An 18941-nucleotide genomic window follows, 5' to 3' on the forward strand; every position below is an offset into this window, starting at 1 on the left:
GCAAGCACCTGGAGAGAGCTAGTGCCCGTATGTCATGGGACTAGGGGTGTGCTATTATGCACGGTAATGAAGAAAAAGGTTTTGGCACTGTATTCTGAACTCACATATTTGAAAGCACTTTCATGCGTGACAGTGAAGAAAAATGTTTGTGAAATAAAATATTTGTGCAAGAGCACACAAGGAACAGCTCTTAAAGAAACTGAAACAAGGTGCCTGAGCAGCAACTGCCTTAGCCCAGCTCCCACTGCTGCTCTTTGGCCTGGCCAATTCCGGGGCGAATGTGTGCCCAGCCCCCAACAGCAGACCTGTATTTATTTGTATTTAGCTCAGGGCTTTAAGTGGGCCGGGTCTCACCGGGTCTGAGCACCGGCAGTTTTTTATAGAGGGCCTCTATCTAGCTCTGTTTGGGCCCTGGACCCGTCCGTTATTTTCCGGGCTGTAGTGACAGCAGGCACATCAATGTGCATGTGCTCACACGGATCACTTCTCATTGGTTACTGCATGACGTCATGCCAGGTGAGTCTTGTAGGGGAAGGGAAATCCTTTAAAGAGAGTCATTTTCTCTCTGGATTTCCCTTCTCTTTTTGAAACTCAGGAGCAGCAACATTGTCATGGTGTCACCAGGGTTTTAAGTGGAAGCTTTTTCAATATTATATGTAACAAGATATAGTTGCTGCTTATTTATCTTACGCAACTAACAACCATTGACAAAGCCGATAGTCCTGACTCGCTGTAGGTATGATGTTACTTGTTGTATTATATTTCTGGATGCAATGAGAGAAACAGCGAAATACAAGTCAGGAGGCACACTATGCTAAGCACAGATTTTTAGCTTATGTGTTTTTAAGTCACGCCCTTAAACATACTGGCCACAACCCCCCAGTTTGTTCATCCCACTTAAAGCCCTGATTTAGCTCCGTTGCAAGTCATCTGCCAGAAGCTGGCAATTATGTTTAAATAACAGGGGCGCGGCAGGTGGACTGGAAGAGTGAAAATTAAATTAAACTTAAGTTTAAAAAAAGAGAACCTGTGGGTGGCAGCTGGCTTGATAAACAACATGCCTTGTGAAACATCGTTTTAAAAACCTTGCTATATTTCGGAATGTTGGTTCCAATTTCAGTTTTTGAAATTGTATTTTAAATAATGAAACACCATGAACAAGTTCAAAATGTAACGGAAACAGCGTGAGGACGGATGAGGAGGTGAATAATAAAGCCCAGCTACGAAGGAAAGGAAGCAACAGTGTTGTTGTAGGTGGAAGGAGGCAGAGCAAGTGTAAAGACAAGCACTCATGTGGAGTGCTCAAAGACAAAGAAAAAAGTAGCATCTAAAATGGGAGCAGTGGATGGACACAAGTTCTGGTCTATGCTGTGGGGGAGGGCCAAACACAGGAAGAGAAATGACGCATTCATGCTATGGACAAATGGGAAAAGGATACAAGAGTGACAACGGAACAAACATGGTAAACCTATGGGTGGGCTGAATTGTAAACAACATTTCTCTTCGAGACAGCACATGCGCTGTCTAGCTGAGACCTAAAAAGCAGTGGTGTAGAAAGGTGGCCGGGTCGGCCCGCTCTACCTCTTACTTGCGGCCGTCGTGGGGCGGCAAAAGCAGGGTTGCCAACACCCCCCCCCCCCCCGCTATTACCTGCGGCAGACGGGGGCAGCAAACGCAGGGATCGCCAGCGTTTTCTAGCATTTAGAGCACCCCTAGAGCTGGATCCTTTAATAATGGGGCTGTTGGGTGCAGGGCCCTTTGTTTTTAGGCCCTAAGGCTACCTACGCAGCACAATAAGATAGAAAAAACACTTACACTGAACAATACTGAATGTATCATGCTTTATTATCAATGTATAACAGTGAATTATTACTTATTACATTGAGTGTCTCCAATAGGAGTTACCAGCTTGGACTGTTTTAATATTGTTCCATTGGGTTTTCGATTATAGATTTCATCTTTTATTTTTATGTCAACCTGAATAAGCCATTAAACTTGACTCTAATGACTGCACCCATTATAGTATGTTCAGTGTATGAGTGTCTGTGGGGGGTATTGTGGATGTCGGGTTCAGGTTGTGATGAGACATGAACTGTATGGGGGTGTCACCATGGCCATTCCAATCTGCCACCTAGTATCTATTTGTAAATTAATTTGGAATAGTGTGTGTGCAATAAAGTACTTTTACTTTTTTTTTTTTAAAGTACTTTTACTTTTTAAAGGTGAAAGTATTGCCCGGACCGTTATTTATTAAGTGTTGCTTGTCGGTTGCCTAAGAACTGCACTACTATGCGGCCGCAAATGCGGCTATACAGTTATATTATTTCCTCTGCTAATGCGCGAGAAAAAAGAGCCCATGCTTCATATGGTCCCTTTCATAATCTTTTGAAAGAGTCCAATCCAATTCTATTCTACTTTCTCTTTTTCCTTTTTCCAATTAGTACATTTAATCACAGCAAGTAACAATCTTCTTTAAGTATAAATTCCAGAAATATTGTCCGAAGGGTAGTTTATATACACTTCTCAGACCCGGCATCCATTATGAGCCTTAGATATACGTCCGTCCACTTTCCTGATATTCGAAAGAAAGCGCCAAATCCGCAGCTGTGATTAAATGTACTAATTGGAAAAAGGAAAAAGAGAAAGTAGAATAGAATTGGATTGGACTCTTTCAGAAGATTATGAAAGGGACCATATGAAGCATGGGATCTTTTTTCTCGTGCATTAGCAGAGGAAATAATATAACTGTATAGCCGCATTTGCGCAAAAGAACTCTACACGCCCTGAAGAAGTTCTGGTTTCAGAACGAAACGCGTTGGCGGTGATTGAACAAATAAAAAGAAGAAAAATCCCAGGAGAAGAAATTGTATTTATTGATTGGACTGTACACAATTGAGTTTTGTATACACACTAAACTGTGAGGTGGTGCAACTTTAATATAGATTGTAAAATATAAGTGCAAGTAATAGGTTATAAAAGCCCACTGCTTAATGTATTCCAGATGATACACCGGTTTGTACTCCCTTTTATTGCCACCACATATGATTTAAGTCTGCTTCTTCCTCGGTTTGGTAGGCAGCAGATGCCTGCTTTTTTGCCCTTCATAGAATTTCTGATTAACATTGGGTAAGGAGTACTCTGCCTTATTGAGTGTCACCATGCTTATCTAACCTCTACTAGGAATACTTTTACACCAGACTTTATGTGAGAATGATTGCTTAAGTTGGTGTTCTAGGTCGTAGTAACTACTTTTGTAAATCTAATAAAGTTTTTTTCAATGATGCTTTTTATTCTGGGAATCTTTGTTACACAAGTCCACTGGATCAGTATTTGAGCAAACCCAAGGCCATGGGCCCAGATCAAACCCTGGATTGTTCAAGTGGAAAATTCTATGATTTGGGAATGGATGCTTCTTGGACAACTGGGTCTTGAAGCAAGAACCCATTGAATCAAAAGCCTATTGCTCTTGGACTCGTTCATCCCGGGCATAGTATCACACAGATCACAGGCTCTTCTGCAGCCATTATCCATTGAACCTCTCTTATGCTCAAGGCTAAGGAATGAAGCAAATAGGAACAGACCAACTTGTACATATACCTTAGGGCCTGCTCAATAATATGCATATTATACCTCCTCGCAATGCTCCCTTTGCCTCACATCTACTAAGCCTAAATCTGAGAGTCATCTAGATCCTTCCTCTGAAAAAGAAATGGTGCTCCCAACCGTCCCCCCTGATTTGGCCAGGTACCCATCTATAAGAAGATTCCTGCCCCCTCAACCTCTTATTATCAAAGGGACAGGTCACCTTAGCCAAGAATGTCAAAATGTTGTGTTTTAAGAGTTCTTCCTGTCCCTGATTTATGGTTTAGATTGTAGCAAATTAGCTCACTTATTAACTTCCCATACAAGAGGAGTCAGTGCCCCTCCATAGGAACTCTCCTATTATAGAATAGAAATACTAAAGAGGTTGGTAGAAACTATGCAACTTCCATTCATCTCTGAGGACTAGGTGAGTCTCTTGGATGAAACAGATATCTCCACCTACTTGTTTAGGGACTCTTAGTACCATAAACCTATTACTAGGGCAGTTCAACCCGCAGACATTAGATGAGAAGCATTTGATGGTTTCCCCATTAGTCTACCTACAATAGAATACGTTGAATTTAACTGCCTGAGGAGTTTAGCTCTGATGAGCCTCACCAGAAGCTATTACCTGGCTTGAGGCAACCATCTGACAGTATAAGGTTGTCATCCTGTAGCCCCCCAACAAATACCTCACATAAAAACCACCCAGAAAAGAACTCTGCTCTCCCTTTAAATCGCATTAACACACACTTCTGGGAATGTACTTAACTACAAAACATCCTACCTTGCCCCAGTCCCCACTCCCCACCCCCCATTCCTTCCCAAGCCAGGTTGTTACCAAAGAACTTTCCCATTCATCTCACCAATGTGAGTTTCAACGTGGGCTAATGGGCTATGAACTATACTCGCTGTCTTCCTCCAACACTCCAGATGCCCAAGAAGCATCACCTCACCTCTGCATGTGCGAAGAGCTTGCTCTATTTTTCTCCCGGTGGCTTCTGATACTCAACTTGCTTTTCCATAAATCCTTGAAAATAATCGGCCATCTGTGGGATAGTTTTCACCTCTGACTTTGACTTTCTTTGATACTAATGAATCTGCAGTTAAATGTTAGGCAGAAGGGAAGGCCCCAGTTGTAGTCTCTCCTATGGGTTTCAAGGGAACATGGTGAAAGGCTGTTCATTTCTGGAGTGTCACCTTCAATAGGTCCTGAAAAAAAGAGCCCTGGATGCCTCTCAAAGGAAAAATCACTGTTGGGTCTTAATGCTTCTACGATTTTCTATTTTTTTTCACAACCGCTTTTATTGATTGATTAGGCAGAGCATAAATACAGTTCTCCACAATCAGGAGGGCACTGCCAAGTAGCAGACATATGTCAAGGTGTATACAAACCTAATCACTCGAAAAGCCTCCCGCCCGCCCCCCCTCCATCACCCCAACCACCCAAGGCCCCAACTACCCACCCCTTATCCCACCCTAACCCAGTGCACGTGATCACAATCAACCTCAGTATATGAATAGAAGACAGCAATCGTCGAGTGCCCCCCTAGGCCTGGGAGTCCCCATCTGCAGGCAGTCCATCGTCCGGGTCTGTTGGGGGCTCCAACGTTAGCCCCCTGTAATCCGCCCACCGTTTTCAGATCTTTAAATGTTTCCGGGGGCATCCCCTGGCTTCAAACACAGGTAGCTCTAACCCCATGAAATAAACTAGGCCCGCTTTCCAGGCACCCAGTGGAGGAGCACGCTCACCCTTCCATGCCCTCGCCAACGATTTTCTATTTTTGATTAAAGAAATGCACTCTTGTCAGAGTGTCTAGTCGTCTTGTGTTTTGTGATGCTGAGGTTTCCTTTTTAGGTGTTCTCTGTAATATTATATATTTATATGATTCAAGCAAGGCTTTAAACCGATCATTTACATAACTCTGTATGTCATTTCCCTCAGCTCCCCTCAGAATTCCCCGGATCCACTACATTGTTTTACCTTGAGCGGTTTTCAAGATCCTAGATCAGGTTCCTAACAGAGGTCTTGCTTTTTTTCTCACCCTACAGGCTTACTTATTTCCTCTGCAAGGCGGATGAGGTGCTCTCCTTCATCCGTGGTGAGGTCTCACGGCTGCCATGGATGGATCTGCCACACCTGCTGCTATTTTGCTACATTTGCTTCCCTCTTGCGCTAATACTTCATCATCATTCTCCCACTGCACTGCTCATTTTACTCAGTTCCCTATTTTCACTTTGTTTGCCAAATGCTTTAGGACTCATATTTCCTGATAATGCCCAATATTCGTGGACATCGGAACGACTTTAGGACAGGCCAGTGGAGAGACACGGGGTAAGATCTCACTACTCCTCGGCCATTTTGGCCACGCACTACTTTTTTACAACAAATTTTTTGTCTAAATCATTATCTTCTCTAAAGAAAACCATTACATTGATATATTTTGTGAAAAGTGCTATGTGATCTCAAACATGTGAGAAACTATTCACTACTAATGATTTTAATGGTGATTCCCCTGAAGGAGAACTAGCTTTACAAGTAAATACAATGTTCTTTCCTTTTCTGGCTGTTACCTGAGATGTGATGCAGCAACACCTGGCCTTAGGGAAGTGCCAGGCCTGGGCTCTGTTCACCCCACACCTGTAAGCCTACACTGAAGCCCACAACCCTGGTTTAATATGCCACGTGCTTCTACAACACATCCCTGGAGGAAGTAGGGACTTCGGTAATAAAGAACAGCAAGGATGGCCTTGAATAGTGGTGTAAAAACACAGAGGGCCAGAAAAAGATGAATACTGGCAGAAGAACAGAGTTATTCTTGCCTAAGGAGGACTTTCTGTCCAGCAAAGCGTGAGGTAACTGAGGCTGTGTTGATATTCGTGTCTGCCTCAAGTTACCTGAGGGAAGGAGTGCATGACACTGGGCCCAGGGTCTTTCTGTGTCCACACAGAGGGGCCTGGTCTACATCTGAGGGCGCGTGCAGCTCACGAATATGAGTTCACTCTCTGGAGCAGGCAGGTGCAGCCTTGTGCTTGGGGGTGCAGCTCAGGAAGTGCTTCGGTTGTGCGTGAGTGAAGGCGTCAGCAAGACAGAACCGCAGCCTGCTTCCGGTCGTGTATCGAGCCCCGGGCTGCCTCAGCAGTGCCACTCTCAGAGCTGCCCCCGGCAAAGAAGCTGCGCCCGGTCTGTGCTGCACTGTTCAAAAGGGGGAACCGCAACAAGCCGTCCTCCCTCGGTACAGGTGAGGGCTCAGCCTAGGGCTCGAATCAAGCCGTCCTCCCTCGGTACAGGTGAGGGCTCAGCCCAGGGCTCGAATCAAGCCGTCCTCCTTCGGTCCAGGTGAGGCCTCAGCCCAGGGCTCGAGTTCCACAGCCTGCATCCTTGTCCTTTCTACCAGTAAGTAAATTTGACATTTCTTCAACTTTTTATTGCTTCGTTTATAGTAGGCATTTGATCTGTTTGAATCAATTAAGGCTTCTGAAGAAACAAAAAAAAAGTACAAAGAGCCACAGCAAATGAATAGGAGATGCATGCATCGAGCAGGGCGGGGTCCTTTGTAATGTATAGAAATGCAGATGAAGTGACAACCGAAAATGTCCACTCTGCCAGTCTTGCTTGCCCTGTGCCCATCTTTCCCTGGCTGCAGCTTCGACCTTGATGCCTCAGAGCCCCCCTTGCCCTCTGAGCGGCAGGTACACATTGACAACTCTTTGTAGATTCTCTGGCTAAACAGCTTCTTTTTACACTTTTTTCGGGGATTGAGAATGCACGAATTTCTTTCCAGTAACAAAAAACATTTTACAAAGTGCCAATTCAGGCTGTGGACGCACAGCACCAAGCTGTATGATTTCTTCTCAACTGTTTGCACCATTTGCACCTTTCATTTCATTACTTTTATGCACGTGTTGCTGTTAACAGCAAGTGGAAAAACCTGGTTAATACACAACGTAAAAGAGCAAAGATGCAAGTAACCAAATATACTTTCCACTAAAATGCGAATCAAGTGGTTGCACCCTTTAAGAGATACAAGCTTAAGCTGAGGGGATAAGAACAGACATAGAAGGCATAGGCAACCGCGGATTGCAAAGACACACCGCAGAAACAGTCTGCATATATGAGCCTGTCTGTTTTTATATGCGCTAGCACATTAAAGGCATTAAAGACAGACCTATTGGTTTGCCAGTGCTGGTTCAGTTTAAATCCTGGCTCGGTCTGTGATTTCTTACTCTTTGTTGCGGAGGGCATTATCCTTCTACCTGTGTTTGATACTCTTTTGTAGCTTGCACACTGTTTGCTACCTCTCACATTTTGTTTGCTTTAGATACCTGCACAAGTCCCACCATTGCCTACGTAACGTTTGTTCTTGTGTTTGAGTGTCTGCCATTTATTGCAGTATTATACCACTACTTGTACTTTGTACACCTTTGTAACCTGCACACATGTCACTTTTTCCTCCTATAATGTACCGTTTGCTACCTCTTGTATATTGTTTGCTCACATTTGTCACTTTTGCCTCGTGTAACTTAATGTTTGCTGCTGTAATTTGTTCACTTGTAAGTTTCTCCTCCTGTACCATTACTGTTCCTTTTGTGAAGCGCTCTGACACCTTCGGGTAAAGTCTGCGCTATATAAAAACGCATAAATAAATAAATGTATATGTTTTAATTTATTTTTCTGATTGCCAGCATAATAAAAATGTTAAATAACCCGTGAAAAAGAAGAGCAATTCCAAAGATTTGAACAATCGCGTCTACAAAGATTGGCCGTTGCCTGTTCTACCCTGGGGTGGGTACAGCGATAGACTCCATATAAGACACTATGGAATATTCCTGTATTTATGTGTTATGGTATATGAAATGTTGTGTTCTGGTGGATTATGTACCCGGAAAGGACAGGCCGATGCTCTTTCACTCAAAGGCCAATAGCTATTGTCGGGTGTTTCAAAACTCTAGATTTGATTACCCCCCATCTCAGATTTAGCATGAGGACATTTTATGAAGGTCAATATTTTGAAAGTAATGAAGAAAGAGATCTGACTAGTCTGGTATGAGAGGGTTGGAGATTTATATGCGGTGTTTATGTTTGAAACTCAGGCACACTTGGGTAAGGAATGTGCAATGTTGTAGTAGGCTGTTGTCCAACCGAAAGGATTTGAGGAGCAATGTGTGGGTGTCTTCTTCTTTTTCCCAGTGGAGTGTGAAGTCTTCCAGGAAAATCTGATCAAGCAAGGAGATGTTTACCAGTTCTACGATCAAAGAACGCCATTGATAACTCGATATTCTATAAAGGTGAGCAGTAGAGGAGATTCAGCCTCATTGGCTTTGGTGATCTCCACAGTGAAACATTGGAACACGCCAGCATCCAGGGTATTTCAGATTAAAGCAACCCACTCGCTATTGTTCTCTGTTCTATCGCAGTGGAAGATGCTGTATTCTAGTGGTGAGGTAGGGAGGGGGATTGAGATGAGGTTTCCATGACTACAATAGGTCCATAGTCAAGGTTCTGGATGATGGTATATCTAGAAGTTGAATTAGACACCACAGACCTACCATCTGGGGGTAGCTTTGGTGTGATATGTAGCAGATAGATTAAAAGGATAGAATTTTACTGACTTCACTTGGGCAGACTGGTGATGGTTTACGTTTAGAAGGCCTAGCTCAGAAGATTGGGATAATAGGATGTGCTTTGGGATCCCTGATCAGGGGATTCAGGCGTGGGGGTGAAATAATGATGTGCATGGATAAATGCCCAGTAGCACTGGGGATGCTGTGCTTGTTAGACTGCAAGGAGTCAGTGTACACATTGAGCTGCAGCTGGGAAGTGGGGTGGGGTGGGAGAGCAGTCCTTGGGAGGTGAGTGCTTGTGGACAAGGGATGGAGAGTTGTTTGAAGGCATTTTATCATTTCATGCAAGTGATTCAGTTACAATTTGTCGGCAAACTTGATTTGATTTGGGAATGGATAAAATGTTTGTGCTCTGGTTAGTGGTTAGTAAGTGGCTGTGAAGAACAAGAAGCGTAATCATACCTGTAATGCGATCGAGTGCGTCCTTGTAGAGTCAGTTAGTATGCTGTTGTTTTGGTGTGAATGGACCTGGAGGTTGCTTGCCAGATAAACCCTGCTTGGAAGGATGGATGGTTGGCCACCGGGAAGGCTGTGATCTGGTTCTTTGCAGCATTTACAGGTTGGTTCATGAACTTCCCATTTTTTGTACAGGGGTAGGTGGAGCCTATATTTCTAGGTTTGGGAACCTGAGATAGAAACTTTTCCCTTCATAATGGAGGACATTGACTGTATGATTTGATTGAGATTCGCTCGCAACATATCCTCTAATGTATGTTTGATGTCTAATATCTATATATGTTCTGAGGAATGAAATGTACTCCAAATGTTGGCAAAGTTATGTTAAGAAATTAATATTTGTTCTAAATGTATAATATATATTCATTGGAAAAAAAGTTTTAGTAAAGTTATGGATAAGATGGAAGTAAAATAAAGACGAACATTTTTCCATTTAAGTTTAAGGACGAGTACCCCTGTGTTCCTGGCACTGACTTTGCCACTTCTGAGGTCAGGGGTCGCACAGGGCAAGCCAGGGGTCGCAGCTGTGACCCCTAAATGACATCCATCCCAAGTCATGGCCCAGTCTACTGCCCATGGCCACATTCACAATGTCACAGATCCAAAATAAGATCACTGATCAATCAATCAATCAATCAAATCATATCATTTGTAAAGCGCGCTACATACCTGTGAGGGTCTCAAGGCGCTGTGGGGGGAGGGGGCTGCTACTGATCGAAGAGCCAGGTCTTGAGACGTCTTCTGAAGGCCAGCAGGTCCTGGGTCTGTCGTAGGCTGGTAGGGAGAGTGTTCCAGGTCTTGGCGGTGAGGTAGGAGAAGGATCTTCCGCCGGTGGTGGTTTTCCGGATGCGTGGAACTGTGGTGAGGGCGAGGTTGGCGGAGCGGAGGCTGCGGGTGGGAGTGTAGAAGCTGAGTCAGTTGTTGAGGTATGCTGGTCCGGCGTTGTGTAGGGCTTTGTGTGCGTGGATGAGGAGTTTGAAGGTGATCCTCTTGTTGACGGGTAGCCAATGCAGGCCTCTCAGGTGGGGTGTGATGTGGCAGCGTCGGGGGACGTCGAGGATCAGTCGTGCCGAGGTGTTCTGGATGCGTTGTAGCCGTCTCAGGAGCTTGGTTGTTGTTCTTGCATAGAGGGCGTTCCCGTAGTCTAGTCTGCTGGTGACGAGGGCCTGGGTGACGGTTTTTTCGTGTCGGAGGGGATCCATTTGAAGATCCTGCGGAGGGTGTTGAAGCAGGAAGCGGAGGCGGCGTTGACCTGCTTGGTCATGGAGAAGGCGGAGTCGAGGATGATCCCCAGGTTGCGTGCGTGGTCAGTGGGTTCTGGGGCTGTTCCTAGCGATGTTGGCCACCAGGAGTCGTCCCAGGCTGAGGGGTTGGGGCCGAGGATGAGGACCTCCGTCTTGTCTGAATTCAGCTTCAGCCTGCTGTCCTTCATCCATTCTGCGACGGCCTTCATTCCTCTGTGGAGGTTGGCTTTGGTGGTATGGGGGTCTTCGGTAAGGGAGATGATCAGCTGGGTGTCATTGGCGTAGGGATGACATCATATATCACCTCACCAATGAACATGGCCACTTCACCATCCGCCATGCATAGCAAGAATTTACTGTAGGGCCCGGAATGCAACCAGGCTATATGCCACCCGACCTTCGTTCAATCCACTCTGTGCACAGCTAAGGCAGTACATAGAAATTAAACCACTCTCTAGGAATAGCAGGACCATGAGACAGAAAAACTAATTTTAGTGCAAAGCAGTGGCAGTAGGGGGCTGACTCAAAGCGACCAATGGGTGGAAGGGGCTGTGCAAAAGTCAACTCTGTGTTATTGACAAGAGGTGTAGCAGATAGCTAAAGCTGTTACGCAGACATGACAAGGCATTTACAACAGAAACTGCAGCATAACCCTAATGAATTCTCACTTTTGCTCTATTTGGCCTGGACGTCCACGATGAAACTCAGGGTTCCCTTCACAGCTGCTTTATTGACTTTGTGGTTGTATTCGACATGGTAGAATGTGGAATTACGTGGTCAAAATTGGTATTGTTGGGAATTGGCCAAGAGTTTTTTGTGACTGCCAGTTTTCTTGAACTTCATCTTTGCCCCCAGGACTCAGTTGCCACTACCGTGCTAGTAAACCTATGGGAAACTCAAACTACCTATTTGGTCCTTAACGAAGCAGTAAAAAAGGTCATCAAGAAAATCTTTCTTGTTGAATACAAAGCTGCCTTTGCCCGCAGGAGCCATACATGGAAGACACTGAATGGCTACAAATCACTTGGGTCTCAGGCATACTTCAATTTGGGGTATTCCAGGAAGACCAAAGAATAATTCTTAATATATAGGCTAGGATTCCAGCCAGCCAATCCACACCTCCCACCCTGGTTCAGGGAGAAATATGGCAACACATGCAGACTATGTGGGAACGGTCTGAGGACTTAAACACCTTATCTGCTCCTGCTCTAAATTAAAGGAGGTAAGGGTAGGATTACTCAAAGTGCACTTTAACGAACGAGGGATTCAAACTCGGAGAAAGGTCGCAATTGCATGCTTCGACTCCAAGGACCCACAGCTAAATGGGAAGCTACTGAAATTACTGTGACTAGTAGAATCCAAGCATGGGAGTGCTGTGCCCTGTTCAAATCAAAACCCGCATAAAAAAGCTTTAACTTACTCAATTGGAATCTTTTAACACAGACTTTTGAACTCCTTGAGAAGAAGCTGAGCATTGCGCTTTCACAATAGACCTTTAAGCTTCTAGAACAGTACTTCTCTTGTCTTAGGAAGTATGTATTTTTAATGAGTATTTTTGTAATGGTTTTAATTAATCAAATACAATAAATTATCTCTATCTCATCTTTGTCCCTTCATTGTCTCCGAGGGTCCTAAATAGGGTAGGAGACCCATGGCTCTATGCCAATGTTACTACACTTTTTAAATAAGTCAAATGTCGAACTAAAGAGCCAATTAATGACCCACCAAAGTCACTGTAAAACTAGCCCTAATAGAGTAAAATGATTTGTTGCCCTGATTATAGCAAAGAAGTACTGAAAGCATAATCTTAGTGTTGATGCAATTATGTCAAAGAGTGCGAATGTTATTGACATTATGAAAGGGAAAGTGAAAAGGCTGTGGGGCTACTTTGAATATGTGACCTACTTTAAAAACACAGGATTATCAAAACTAAATTTAGAGGGCATACAAAACAGAAAAATCTTAGCACTAACTTTAAATAGAATTTGAAACCATCTACAATAATTCTGCTCTTGAAGTATTGTCAGAAAATCATGGTAATGGGATAATAGAAGCATAACTACATTTTGTAAAAAAAAAAAAAGACAGAAAAATAACTTTTGAAAATTAGGATTGTTCATTTGCCTACTAACGGTTGCTGGCATGGAGGTCAAAGGCAGATAAGCACGCTACGTCTTAGTTTGAACTTGGAGCCTGAGATGGTTAGTGCAGTTTCACTTTCTGTGCACAAAGTTAGGAAATGCAAAGATGTGATGAGAATGACATTTGTAACCTTTGGCTGTATCATGTGATGCTGAATCCCATTTAGTCTCTGGCGCTGTCACCAATGACCATTGTTTTTATTAACATTCATTAATGAAAGGTAAACAAAACAAACATTCTAACTCCTGTTAGAGGCACACATTGTTAGCTGCGATTTGAAGGAAAAAAAGCTTTTTCAAACCGGTGTAATATGGTCCTATACTTCTATATTGTCATCTCGGGGTCCTGGTGACCAATGTTCCTTAATTGCAATACTGGACGGGGGGGTTACCCATTCTGTAAGTGCCTCCCACCAAACAAATCCATAAATACATATACATCATACAGATTTTGGATGAATTAAAGAGGCATGAGGTGGAATCAATGTGCTATAATGAGTGTATCAAAACCCCAGGTTAATGTTGACCAAGAAGTCCAAATATATGGAAACATTAATGCACTATCTTATGACTCCAATGTTAGTATAATAAGGGTGTCTCTTTGGAAACAGAACAAGAGTTGTCTTATATATTTTTATTTCCCAAAAATGCTTTGACTTGTTAATGTCCTTCAGGTAACTTTATACAGCCAAAACGTGTTTCGCCTCCTTTAATGGCATGCAAGCCTGAGGCTTTCTCAGGGCTGTAAATTAATGAATGTAGTTATTGGTTAGTCTCTGATTTCATGTAACTGAGCCTCTGTTTCCTGTGAGAACCCGATAATATGGGGGCCACTGGCACAATTCCCTTGATGAACTCTACGTCTCTGCACTCCTCTGTGAGATCGATCTGTGAGGTGGAATCAAGACTACGCATCTTTGGTATTCGACTCCCTTACTTTTGATAATGCTGGCTGTTGGCTAATGAACCAAAGTTTGGACCATGTACTTTAAAAAAAACATTTTTACATACTAAGCACTAGGTTTAAGATATTAGTTATGCATCTGATAGCTAATTAAAGTTACAAAACTGTCAATGATCATACTGCAAATATGAATTCACTCATGCATGCTTTCAGCTGGCAAACCGCCTTGGTGGTGGCCCTTTCTGTGATTGCATACGTTCGCACTTTGGCCTACCAGACCTTCCTGAGACCCATCTGACCAAGCCTCTGTTGTGATTATCTAATTAACTTATAAGGCAACTTGGCAGGAAAGACTGAAACATGAACCGCCTGCTGCAAAAACCTCTCAATGAAACAAATCTAGGTCCACCACACTAGAGGAGAGTTGTGGAAGCTCCAAATAACTCAGTGAGTGTTGTGGCTGGAAACGAAAAACAGAAACTTCTCTCATTTCCTGCGGAAGATGGGCGTATGATGATATCTGCAAAGACGCATTAAAAGCGAGACTGCGTAGATGCCTCTGTTTTTAGTGGGGGTAGCAAAGTGGTGCTAAGCACAATGTCATTTTATTTTACATGGTTTGTATGGAGCAGACATTCGGCCATCTTGGAGGACTTTGAAATTGCAAACACACAGAACCGCACAAACAATAGCATTTCAGAAAATAAAGGTTGTGTCAGGACACAGAGTGTGCATCATGTACCAGTGGTGTCAAAACGTCGTTTTATACACGCACACTTATCACAAAGTGGTCAGTAGCGCGGGGGACCCAATCCAGTGAAACGCAAAATATGCAACATTTTACCTGAGGGTTGGATTCCCCACATTTTGTAAATTTATTACATCAGGTGGAGTATGTGTAATTTTACAGAATTTTGTCTCCCTCGGTCTTTCCCACCATTGCACAAACCATCACAAAACACTATCACCACAATCTGTGGGAAATTCCACGGATACAGAAATTTAATGCTTTGCCACTTCAAAAAATGTATCACAAAGGCCTAGTACTTAAATGCACTTTCAGTAACTAAGGTTAGGAAACTAGGCATCCCACATATATCTTCCCATTTCTCCACCTATAGTAACACCTAATGGATCTCCTGTGGGGCCGGTTTTACAATGGTGTTCCATAACTCGTACCACCCTTTATTGTTCATAGGTAGACTTTTTCAAATACTCTTTTTTAGTTGCTCACTTCCTATAAAAAAAAATGTGCACACTTGATCTGTTTGTTATCTCTTGCTCCAAGTCCAGAGGGGATTTCTTTTGGTCAAAGACCAAGTACCATAACACCAAGATACAGGGCGTAATTGTCTATGGTGGAACAATGCCTTGAAGGTCAGGGAGGTGCGGTGGATGCCTACAGCAACCTGTGATGTAAATGAGCTTTAAGGAAGCCCATGCCTCCTAAGATACAAATCTTGAGCACTGCCTCCTAATCTGTCTCTCAGACATCTTCCGATGATTTTCTTCACAATACACAAGTCTCTCTACATTGTAGTTTCCTATGTTCATGAAAAGAGATTTTCAAGCCACGGTCAAGGGCCCAGGAGACAGTGAGGGCTACCCAAGAGGGCGCATGGGGATCCGCTTTCTATGCTTGCATTAGGGCCCATTGCATCCATGCTACATCCCTGACACGAGTATGTATTAATTGAACACAGTAAATAACACAGAAGCACTAAACATCAAGCAAGAAAGCAAAGTTTTCTCAATCAGTCAATCAATCAATATCATCTTTATTCGATCTTAAAAAAGACCATAAAAGCACAAGATGAAAACAATACAATAAAACATTGAAATAAAAACACAAGGGGCCCGATGTAGGTAGCCCTTTACCGATCGGAATCGGCCGAAAATACCGATTTTCGGCCGTTTCCGATCGGTAAAGGGCTATCGAGATGTAGGGGCACATTTTCGGTACACATGTGCCATGTGACAGACAGACGTGCCCTTAGGGCATGTCTGTGTGCCACATTGCACACATGCCCGTTTTGGGGGTGCTAGAGGGTGTCAAAGTGACACCCCCTGCACCCTTGCCAAATTCGGTATTTACCGATTCGGTAAATACCGATTCGGTATTTGACTTTAATCCTATGGGCTTCAAAGGCCCATAGGATTCAATAGCAAATACCGATTCGGTATTTACTGAATCGGTAAATACCGAATTTGTAAGGAATCGATAACGATTCCAGATGTTGGGACCTACATCCCATTTACCGATTTTGAAATACCGAATCGGTAAAATTCGGTATTTCAAATTCGGTAAATGGGATTTACCTACATCGGGCCCAATATCATAATTTTCATTCTCAGTTCATTCAATTTAGCTAAAATCGATAATGCATCTAACCAGGGGACAGCTTAACTACCTTATTATCTCCCCTCCGTTGCTTTTCTGCTGCACATCTTAACAAAACAACATACATTAAAACAAATTTTTTAGGGCTATTTAGCATTTGGAGATAAGTTAAAGACGCCTACGATTGACTATAGCCAGCGTTCCCCGACGGGAACCATGGGGTATGACTAATTAACGTCCCATATTTAATACCATTCCTTTCAGGGAATGCTGAGAGCTGAACCCTAAGTTTGCGTTTCAATCTATGACACAGTGACGGGTGCACCTTAGTGAGTGTATACCTCTTGTGTCACTACTGGTCCTGAATAAAACCTTGCATTTCTGTACCCAGAGGCAGAAACATTTGGGGCCAGATGTAGGAGCCCAAATACCGGTCGGTAACGGCCGATTTCGGCTGTTACCGACCGGTAATTGGGTTTTGCTGTGTAGGGGGCTGAAAATTACAGAATCGGTATATTTACCGATTCGGTAAAATTACCGATTCGGTAATTTACCGAATCAGTAAATATACCGATTCTGTAATTCCAAATGTAGGTGGCACAGTTTTCAGTGCCACAGGCCCTTAAGAGTCGGTATTTTACCACACAATCCTATTGTGTGGTAAAATACCGAATTCAGGTGTGCATGCACATCTGTGCATGCACACCTGTGCCATGTCACACACAGACATGCCCTTAGGGCATGTATGTGTGCCATATGGCACACAAGCATGTAATTGGGGTGCTAGAGGGTGTCAAAGTGACACCCCTTGCACCGTTGCAGGATTCAGTATTTACAGATTCGGTAAATACCGAATCGGTATTTCCCATTGATTCCTATGGGCTTGAAGGCCCATAGGAATCAATAGGAAATACCGATTCGGTATTTACCGAATTGGTAAATACCGAATCTTACAGATTCGGTAATTCTAAAATGAGATTTACCTACATCTGCCCCCTTCCTATTTACCTACTCTTAAATACCGAATCGGTAAAATTCAGTATTTAAGAGTAGGTAAATAGGAATTACCTACATCTGGACCATAGACCTGACTTTGTCACTTAATACACCTGTGGATATCAATGGCCAATTGAAACAACATCCTCTTTTGTTTTAATCTTGCGTTATCATTCCAATATAAAGTTTCAGGGAATAATAAAGGAAATCTTAAACCACTTCCTCACTATTCACTTACCTTGCACAACTAAACGTGCTCCGCTGTAATCAGTCGTCGTAGCACACCCAAGAGGCATTAGGCCGCTCGGGTGGGGACCCCATGATGAAGCATGTCACCAACTAGGTAGGTGAGTGAGGGTTCTTTTTAAAAGTATTTTTTTCTCTGTTGCTATCAATTCTTATTCTATTTAGAATTACCAATTCTATTGTTGTTATTATCTTAATAAAATAAAATACATTAAAACACATTTCAGGGCTATTTAGCATTTGGAGATAAGTTATAGCCGCCTACAATTCTGGAAAACTAGCTTTTTCAATAAGGGTTTAAGACACAGCTGGAAGACATAATTAAAACCAAGAAAAACCATAACATGGTGCAGAGATTGTTCTGCCCTGCCATCGCAGGGATAAGGGGGCAAGGTTTTATCATCATGCAATGTTCCTGGGATGTCAAGGTTGCGGAACTGCAGAATCTCTGGGTGGGCATCTGGATACGTAAGTCCTGAGGAGGCGAAGCAAATAACGTAAGGAGCCTGGGCTACAGAGCATAACTCCCCAGGGGTTGCATTACTACTGCCTCGACCAATCAATACAATCGAGCCACTACCTTGATTATCACTACAGTGAAGAAGTTCAGATTTAAATATAATTTGACACTGACTCATACTCATTTTATCATCCCTACATCGACCCTAACACTTTACCTAATATTATCTCTTACGCTATATTTATTTAAAGTTTTCCAGTTAAATAATCAATGTTAACCTTTTCCTAAATCTAAACTGAAAAAAATGACATTATGTTGAATTATCTAATGTTATATTAAATTAGTAAAGATAATGCTAGCCCTAACCCAAGTTCAACATAAAATGTTATGTTATGTTACGTGGATTTGTACTGCGCACAGCTGCCCCAGCCAAGGGGCGTCCCGGCGCATGTCAAGGTAACACGCAACAACCACAGGGAACACAACAGCTAAAAGGAGAAATCAAGGTTAAAACAGGAAAGTTTTTATCGCCTTGCGGAAAGAAAGAAGGTCTTCCAGCAGCCGAATCTCCACCGGGAGAGAGTTCCAGAGTTCGGCCGCTTTGACCCGGAAGGAACGACCACCGATACGGCACAGCTTGTATCGCGGAGTGATGGAAAGAGCTTGGCCCAAGGATCTCAGATGTCGAGTGGGGACGTACCAGGACAGAAGACCCGTAAGAGTTTGAGGGGCCGTGCCTTTTAGGATCTTAAAGGCCAAGCATAGCACTTTGAAGTGGATTCTTGCTCTGACCGGGAGCCAGTGCAGCGCTTTCAGAGTACTGGAAACAGGGCAAGATCTGGGAAGACCAACGATAGCTCTGGCGGCAGCATTCTGCACTCGTTGGAGGCGAGTGACTTCGGCCAAGTTAGCGCCGACCAGAAGAGAGCTGGCATAATCCAGGCGC

The 18941-nt window shown here is 43.4% G+C and overlaps 2 protein-coding genes across 6 annotated transcripts in view; one reads left to right on the forward strand and one right to left on the reverse strand.

Moving 5' to 3' along the window:
- ARFRP1 (ARF related protein 1) overlaps window positions 1–18941 on the reverse strand; it is a 301101-nt gene that overhangs the window by 202684 nt on the left and 79476 nt on the right. The gene's annotated exons all lie outside the window — the stretch shown is intronic.
- LIME1 (Lck interacting transmembrane adaptor 1) overlaps window positions 1–18941 on the forward strand; it is a 68355-nt gene that overhangs the window by 1443 nt on the left and 47971 nt on the right. The window contains exons 1-2 of one of the 4 annotated variants that reach the window (XM_086932750.1): window positions 6727–6979; window positions 8774–8871. The exons of 1 other annotated variant lie outside the window; for it this stretch is intronic. The gene's annotated coding sequence lies outside the window, so the exon portion shown is untranslated. Of the gene's footprint in view, window positions 1–5634; window positions 5918–6726; window positions 6980–8773; window positions 8872–18941 lie in introns of those variants that run through there. 2 more of the 4 variants (XM_086932751.1, XM_086932749.1) reach the window with 2 other exon arrangements.

The sequence above is a fragment of the Lissotriton vulgaris genome, chromosome 7 (genome assembly GCF_964263255.1).
Source record: "Lissotriton vulgaris chromosome 7, aLisVul1.2, whole genome shotgun sequence".
Classification (NCBI taxonomy): domain Eukaryota; kingdom Metazoa; phylum Chordata; class Amphibia; order Caudata; family Salamandridae; genus Lissotriton; species Lissotriton vulgaris.